The sequence below is a fragment of the Rattus norvegicus genome, chromosome 12 (assembly GCF_036323735.1).
Source record: "Rattus norvegicus strain BN/NHsdMcwi chromosome 12, GRCr8, whole genome shotgun sequence".
Taxonomy (NCBI): domain Eukaryota; kingdom Metazoa; phylum Chordata; class Mammalia; order Rodentia; family Muridae; genus Rattus; species Rattus norvegicus.
This window is the reverse complement of record NC_086030.1, coordinates 18,531,208-18,537,556: the sequence shown is the minus strand read 5'-3', so window position 1 is coordinate 18,537,556 and position 6,349 is coordinate 18,531,208. Positions and strand designations below refer to the sequence as shown.

General features: G+C 46.9%; 1 pseudogene; it reads right to left on the bottom strand.

Moving 5' to 3' along the window:
- Nucleotides 1-2,163: 2,163 nt before the first annotated feature.
- Nucleotides 2,164-2,685, bottom strand: Nip7-ps9 (nucleolar pre-rRNA processing protein NIP7, pseudogene 9; annotated as a pseudogene).
- Between the last annotated feature and the right edge of the window lie 3,664 nt (nt 2,686-6,349).

Below are 6,349 nucleotides of genomic sequence, written 5' to 3'. Positions count from 1 at the left end.
GGTGTATGTGTGATGTATGTGTGTGTGTGAGAATGTGTGTGTGACTGTGTGTGTGGTGTGTGTGTGTGTGTGTGAATGTGCGTCTGTGACTGTGTGTGTGTGTGGTGTGTGGTGTGTGTGTGTGTGTGTGTGACTGTGTGTGTGGTGTGTGTGTGTGACTGTATGTGTGTGAGACTGTGTGTGTGTCTGTGTGTGGAGTGTGTGTGACTGTGTGTGTATGTGGTATGTGGTGTGTGTGTGTGGTGTGTGTGGTGTGTGTGTGTGTGTGGTGTGTGTGTCTGTTTGTGTGTGTGTGTATTCATGTAAGTGCATGTGGGGGATGCATGAACACACATGGAAAAATGCACATGGAGGACTGAAGGATCTTGCTTGTTATTGACACATGCCATTCACCTTGTCTTTTGAGAGAGACGGCTGTCTCTTACTGGCTTGGAACTTTCTGTATTAGGCTAGGCTATCTGGCTAGTAAACCCCAGAGATTAGTCTGTGTTCCCGCTGCTCAGATTACAAGCACGCGCTTGCACTCCCATGCCTAGATTTTCTAAGTGTGTATTGTGTAGATCCAGCTCAGGTCCTCTAGCTCGCAAGGCAAGTGTTTCACAAGCTGATGCATCTTCCCAGCCTTGTTCTGCACCCTTTCCACCTCTCTTTCCCTCCTGGTGTTGTGGTTTGCTCCTCCATAACAGTGCTGTTGAGGACTTGTGTGGTCTTTCAGGCAACCCAAGGTGTAGGTGGGCCTGGCAACCAGCCAACCAATTGGTAAACAGTGCCAGCTGCTACAGTGTGCCTGGAATTATCCAGTCCTGAAGGAGAATTCTGAGCTGGACAGAATACTATTCATCTCTAAAACATTGGCCATGTCTGTTATCCCAACTAACCAGGAGACTGAGGCAGTGGGACTAAAAGTTCAATTTCTACTTGGGCAACAGAGTAACTTTAAGGTTAGCCTGTGTAACTTAGTGATGCTATTTCTCAAAATCAATAGTAAAAAGAAGGCTGGGGGTGTGGCTCAGTGGTAGAGCCCCTGCCTAGAATCCCCCAGTGAGGAACTGGAGACATGGCTTGATACATGAGGCCCAGGGTGCTTCACTCTTAGAACTCATAGAACCGGGTTAGTAGAGACACACAAGCCTTAATCTCAGCCACTTCAGACAGGGAAGCTGAAGGTTCAAGACTCATCAAGCTTGTCCTTGGCCTCAGTAAGGTCTCGCCTGGGCTATGCTAGACCCTGTCTCAAAAATCAAAAACAAAACCAAAAATAATAATAATAAAACCCCTCCAACAACAACAGAAATGTTATACCCTTTTTCTTTAAGGATCCTTGGAGATGGCTCATCAGGTAAAAGTGGTTACCATCAAGCATGACATCAGACGTTCAATTCCCCGGACTCTTGGGATAGAAAAAGAGAACTGCCTCCTGCAAGCTGTCCTCTGGTCATCACACAGGGGCTGGGCACATGTGTACCTGCCCTTCCTCATCACACATATACACACAATGAATACATGGAGTTTCAAAAAATACACACACATATACAACCCCCCAGAGCTGCCCAAGAGGGCATATGGTTAGTGTCTACTATTAGACCAGACCTACAGTGGACACTGTTACATTCAGAGTGGAAAACACAGCATCTGCAGTAAATGATGGCTTAGGTCTGGGGTCCTTATGGGTGTACTTTAAAAAAAAATAAAACCATTAAAATTTATTAAACACCATATGTAAAACTACAGGCGAGGCCTACTATCCTTATACGGCTGTTTCTATCTTTAATATTAACAAACCATAGAGAGTCCACTGTGCTATTATGAGCCTGGAAAAGTGTCATCACAGATAACAGTAAGGTTACCCCTGTCCTCAGTGAAGTAACTTAGAAACCGTCACTCAGAACAAGTCTTCTGATTCAAACAAAGACGATTTTGAGACAAGTCTCACTAGGTAGCCCAGGCTAGCCTTAAACTTGCCAGGTAGCCTTGGCTAACCTCATCCTTATGATCCACCTGTACTTGACTCTAGAGGTCCAGAAACCCTATTTTTTGAGCCATTTCTGATGATAAGAATCCAAGCTGCATATCTCAGTGTTAACCAGATTTAACATGATGGCCGGCACACAGGAAACAAAGCTAAGCCCACTCACAGAGCAAAATGTTCTTGGCATGACAATCCTAAGTCAATGTCTCATCATGGCATACGCACTCCCCAATGTCTGCTTGATGGAACACCACAGTTGCTATGGAGTCTACTTTTCTGCAGTCTTGGGTAGTCTTTGCTGCCACCCCAAAACCCAAAGGAACATCTGTGTGGAATAAACCATTACTCCCTGGTACTGAGACATGTTCTCAGTGATTCGACCCAGACCGGAATTCAACACATGGTTTCCATACAGGAAGGATTGCTCTGCCCCGGGCTTTATCCACACTTTATACTTGGCATAGGGCACAAGGTAATCCAAGCCGTAACATGGAATCAGAACTTGTGGATCTTAGTAAACTTTCCGAAACCTGTCCCCAGTGACATTAGCTTATCTCCCGAGACGTTGGTGGCCAGCTTCAGGGTCATCTCACTCACATAGTACACTCGGTCGTTGTGCTGTCCGGTCTGTCAGCCAGGAATTATAGATTCTCTCCAATGTATTTCGTAATCTTCTCAAACATTACCCAGGTCTCTTCTTCAGTCAAAGGCCCCATTTTCCTGCTAGCTTGTCTCTTGGGATCCTTGTGTCTGGAGAGCCGTGTACTTTTTACGCTGTGACATTCAAGTGCCTACCATATCCACCAAATGGTTTAGACCAGTTACCTTTTCTAAGCCTTAATAGTCCTTCTACTTCATAAATGGCGAGTAAGAAGCCCATCTGTGCTCTCAGGGGCTAACCTTTCAAATACCTCCTGAATGCTGGGTTCCAGAGGCTTCTGCCTTCTTTGTAGGTGAAACTTCTCACAAAATACTAAAGCTTTTCTTCCCACAGAGCCTCAGCCTGCTCTGCTGTTCCGTGCCAGGTTGTGGCAGGGTTGTCTTCGGGACCACACCAGCTGCTGCTGCGTGTCTTATGTATATTTTATCATGAGCTATGCCTCTCCGCACAGCCCACATCTGGACTTCATCTTTCCCGTTGTGATACCCTGCCTCTCTGCACGGCCCACATCTGGACTTCATCTTTCCCGTTGTGATACTCTGCTTCCTTAAAGGAGCCACCAATAATGAAGCCACATGGTCTATTTAGAAACAGAGACTCAGGGAGAAGCTCAGTGAGTAATGTCAGTGCCAGAGTTCCAGTGCCAAGACCCAAGACAAAACGAGCATCGCAGCATGTTGCCGTCATTCCAGAGCTGGGGAGGCAGAGCCAGGAGGGTCCCTGGAGCTTTCAGTTAGTCTAGCAGAGTCAAGGAGCTCCGGCTTCTGTGAGACAGTGTGTCACAAAAATAGGACAGAGAGCAGCTGAGGTGGACACCTGGCATTGACCGCTGGTTTACACACACACACACACACACACACACACACACACACACACTGGCACCTTCACACTCACACATGCACTGGTACCTTCACACACACATATACACACACATGCATGCATAAACACATATACACAGACACACACTCCTACACACACAGACACAGACACACGCATACACACACCCACACTCACATGTGCACTGGCACCTTCTCTCTCTCTCATACACACACACAAACACACACACACACACACACACACGCACTGGCACCTTCACACTCACACATGCACTGGCACCTTCACACACACACATACACACACATGCATGAACACACATACACAGACACACACTCCTACACACACAGACACAGACACACGCATACACACACCCACACTCACATGTGCACTGGCACCTTCTCTCTCTCTCTCACACACACACACACGCACATGCACACACAGACACACTCACACTCATACACACACAGACACACGCATGCACACACATTGGCATCTTCACACACACACACATACAGTGAGGGAGAGAGAAAGAGGGGGAGAGAGGAGGGAAGGGAGGGAGATTGGAAATGTATTTTTTCTGTAAATGAGACTCTGAATTTTTGTGTACGCGGGTAGCAATCTGGCATATTCTGGAGAGGGCTTTGCTCCCAGTCCCCTTGCATCAAACCCCAGGAGGAAAAAAACAAAAAAACAAAATGAAGAAACAGTGAACTGAGAGGATGACAGAATGGCCTTTTCAAACACAGGGGTTCTAAATCCATCTGTGGTGGCCACAAATGTGATCTGGCACCTATGGGAAACTGAGGCAGGAAGACTGCTTCAGATTCAAGGCCAGCCCAGACTTCACAGCGGGACCCTGTGTGTGTGTAGAGGCCAAAGGTCAACTTTAAATAGTGTCTTAGTCAGGGCTCTATAGCTGTGAAGAGACACCATGATCAAAGTGACTCTTATGAGAGAAAGCATTGATTAGAGGCTGGCTTGCAGGTTCAGAGGCTTGCTGGTTATCATCATGGTGAGGCATGGTGGCATGCAGACAGCCACGGTGCCAGAGAAGGAGCTGAGAGGTGTAGGTCCTGATCCATGGGCAGAGCGAGAACGTGTGAGTCATGCTCAGCCTGGTGGTCGGTCTTTGAAGCCTCAAAGCCCACCCTCAGTGGTGCACTTTCTCTAACAAGGCCACACCTCCCAGTCCTTCCATTTTTTTTCCAACTAATGCCGCTCTCTGATAACTAAGCATTCAAATATATGTGTCTTATTCAAACCACCCCAGACATGCTCTCCACATGTCTCCTTTACGGAAACAGGGACTCTCGGTGAACCTGGAGCTCACTGGATCAGCTCGGCTGGCTAACCAGCAAGTCCCAGGCATCTATCCAGGTCCATCTGCCTGGCACTGGGATTACAAATATGTACCACCACACTCAGCTTTGTTCTGCATGTATATGTTGTATGCATACATGTGTGTGGGCATGTGTGTATATGTATGCTCACGCTGGTGTGTCTGTGCTCGTATGTCTATGAATCTCTATGTGTGTGTCTGTTGTGTGTGTATCTGTGTATTTGTGTATGTGCCTCTGTGTGTGTTGTGTTTCTCTCTCTCTCTCTTTCTGTGTGTGTGTGTTTGTGTGTGTGTGTGTGTGTTTGTGCATGTGTGTCTGTGTGTGTGTGTTTGTGCATGTGTGTCTGTGTGTGTGTTGTGTTTCTCTCTCTCTCTTTCTGTGTCTGTGTGTGTGTGTTTGTGCATGTGTGTCTGTGTGTGTGTGTTTGTGCATGTGTGTCTCTGTGTGTGTTGTGTTTCTCTCTCTCTTTCTGTGTCTGTGTGTGTTTGTGTGTGTTTGTGTTTGTGCATGTGTGTCTGTGTGTGTGTTTGTGCATGTGTGTCTGTGTGTGTGTGTGTTTGTGCATATGTGTCTGTGTGTGTGTTTGTGTGTGTGTGTTTGTGCATGTGTGTCTGTGTGTGTGTTGTGTTTCTCTCTCTCTTTCTGTGTGTGTGTTTGTGTGTGTGTGTTTGTGCATGTGTGTCTGTGTGTGTGTCTGTGTGTGTGTTTGTGCATGTGTGTCTGTGTGTGTGTCTGTGTGTGTCTGTGTGTGTGTGTTTGTGTGTGTGTTTGTGCATGTGTGTCTGTGTGTGTGTCTGTGTGTGTGTCTGTGTGTGTGTCTGTGTGTGTGTCTGTGTGTGTGTCTGTGTGTGTGTCTGTGTGTGTGTTTGTGTGTTTGTGCATGTGTGTGTGTTTGTGCATGTGTGTCTGTGTGTGTGTTGTGTTTCTCTCTCTCTCTCTTTCTGTGTGTGTGTGTTTGTGCATGTGTGTGTGTCTGTGTGTGTGTGTTTGTGTGTGTGTTTGTGCATGTGTGTGTGTTTGTGCATGTGTGTCTGTGTGTGTGTTTGTGCATGTGTGTCTGTGTCTCTGTGTGTGTGTTTGTGCATGTGTGTCTGTGTGTGTGTTTGTGCATGTGTGTCTGTGTGTGTGTGTTTGTGCATGTGTGTCTGTGTGTGTTTGTGTGTGTGTGTCTGTGTGTGTGTTTGTGCATGTGTGTCTGTGTGTGTGTTTGTGCATGTGTGTCTGTGTGTGTGTTTGTGCATGTGTGTCTGTGTGTGTGTTGTGTTTCTCTCTCTTTCTGTGTGTGTGTGTGTTTGTGTGTGTGTTTGTGCATGCGTGTGTGTTTGTGCATGTGTGTCTGTGTGTGTGTGTTTGTGCATGTGTGTCTGTGTGTGTGTGTTTGTGCATGTGTGTCTGTGTCTCTGTGTGTGTGTGTTTGTGTCTGTGTCTCTGTGTGTGTGTGTGTTTGTGCATGTGTGTCTGTGTGTGTGTGTTTGTGCATGTGTGTCTGTGTGTGTGGTGGCTCAAAGCTGACTTCAGGTGTCTTTCATGATCCCTTTCCAC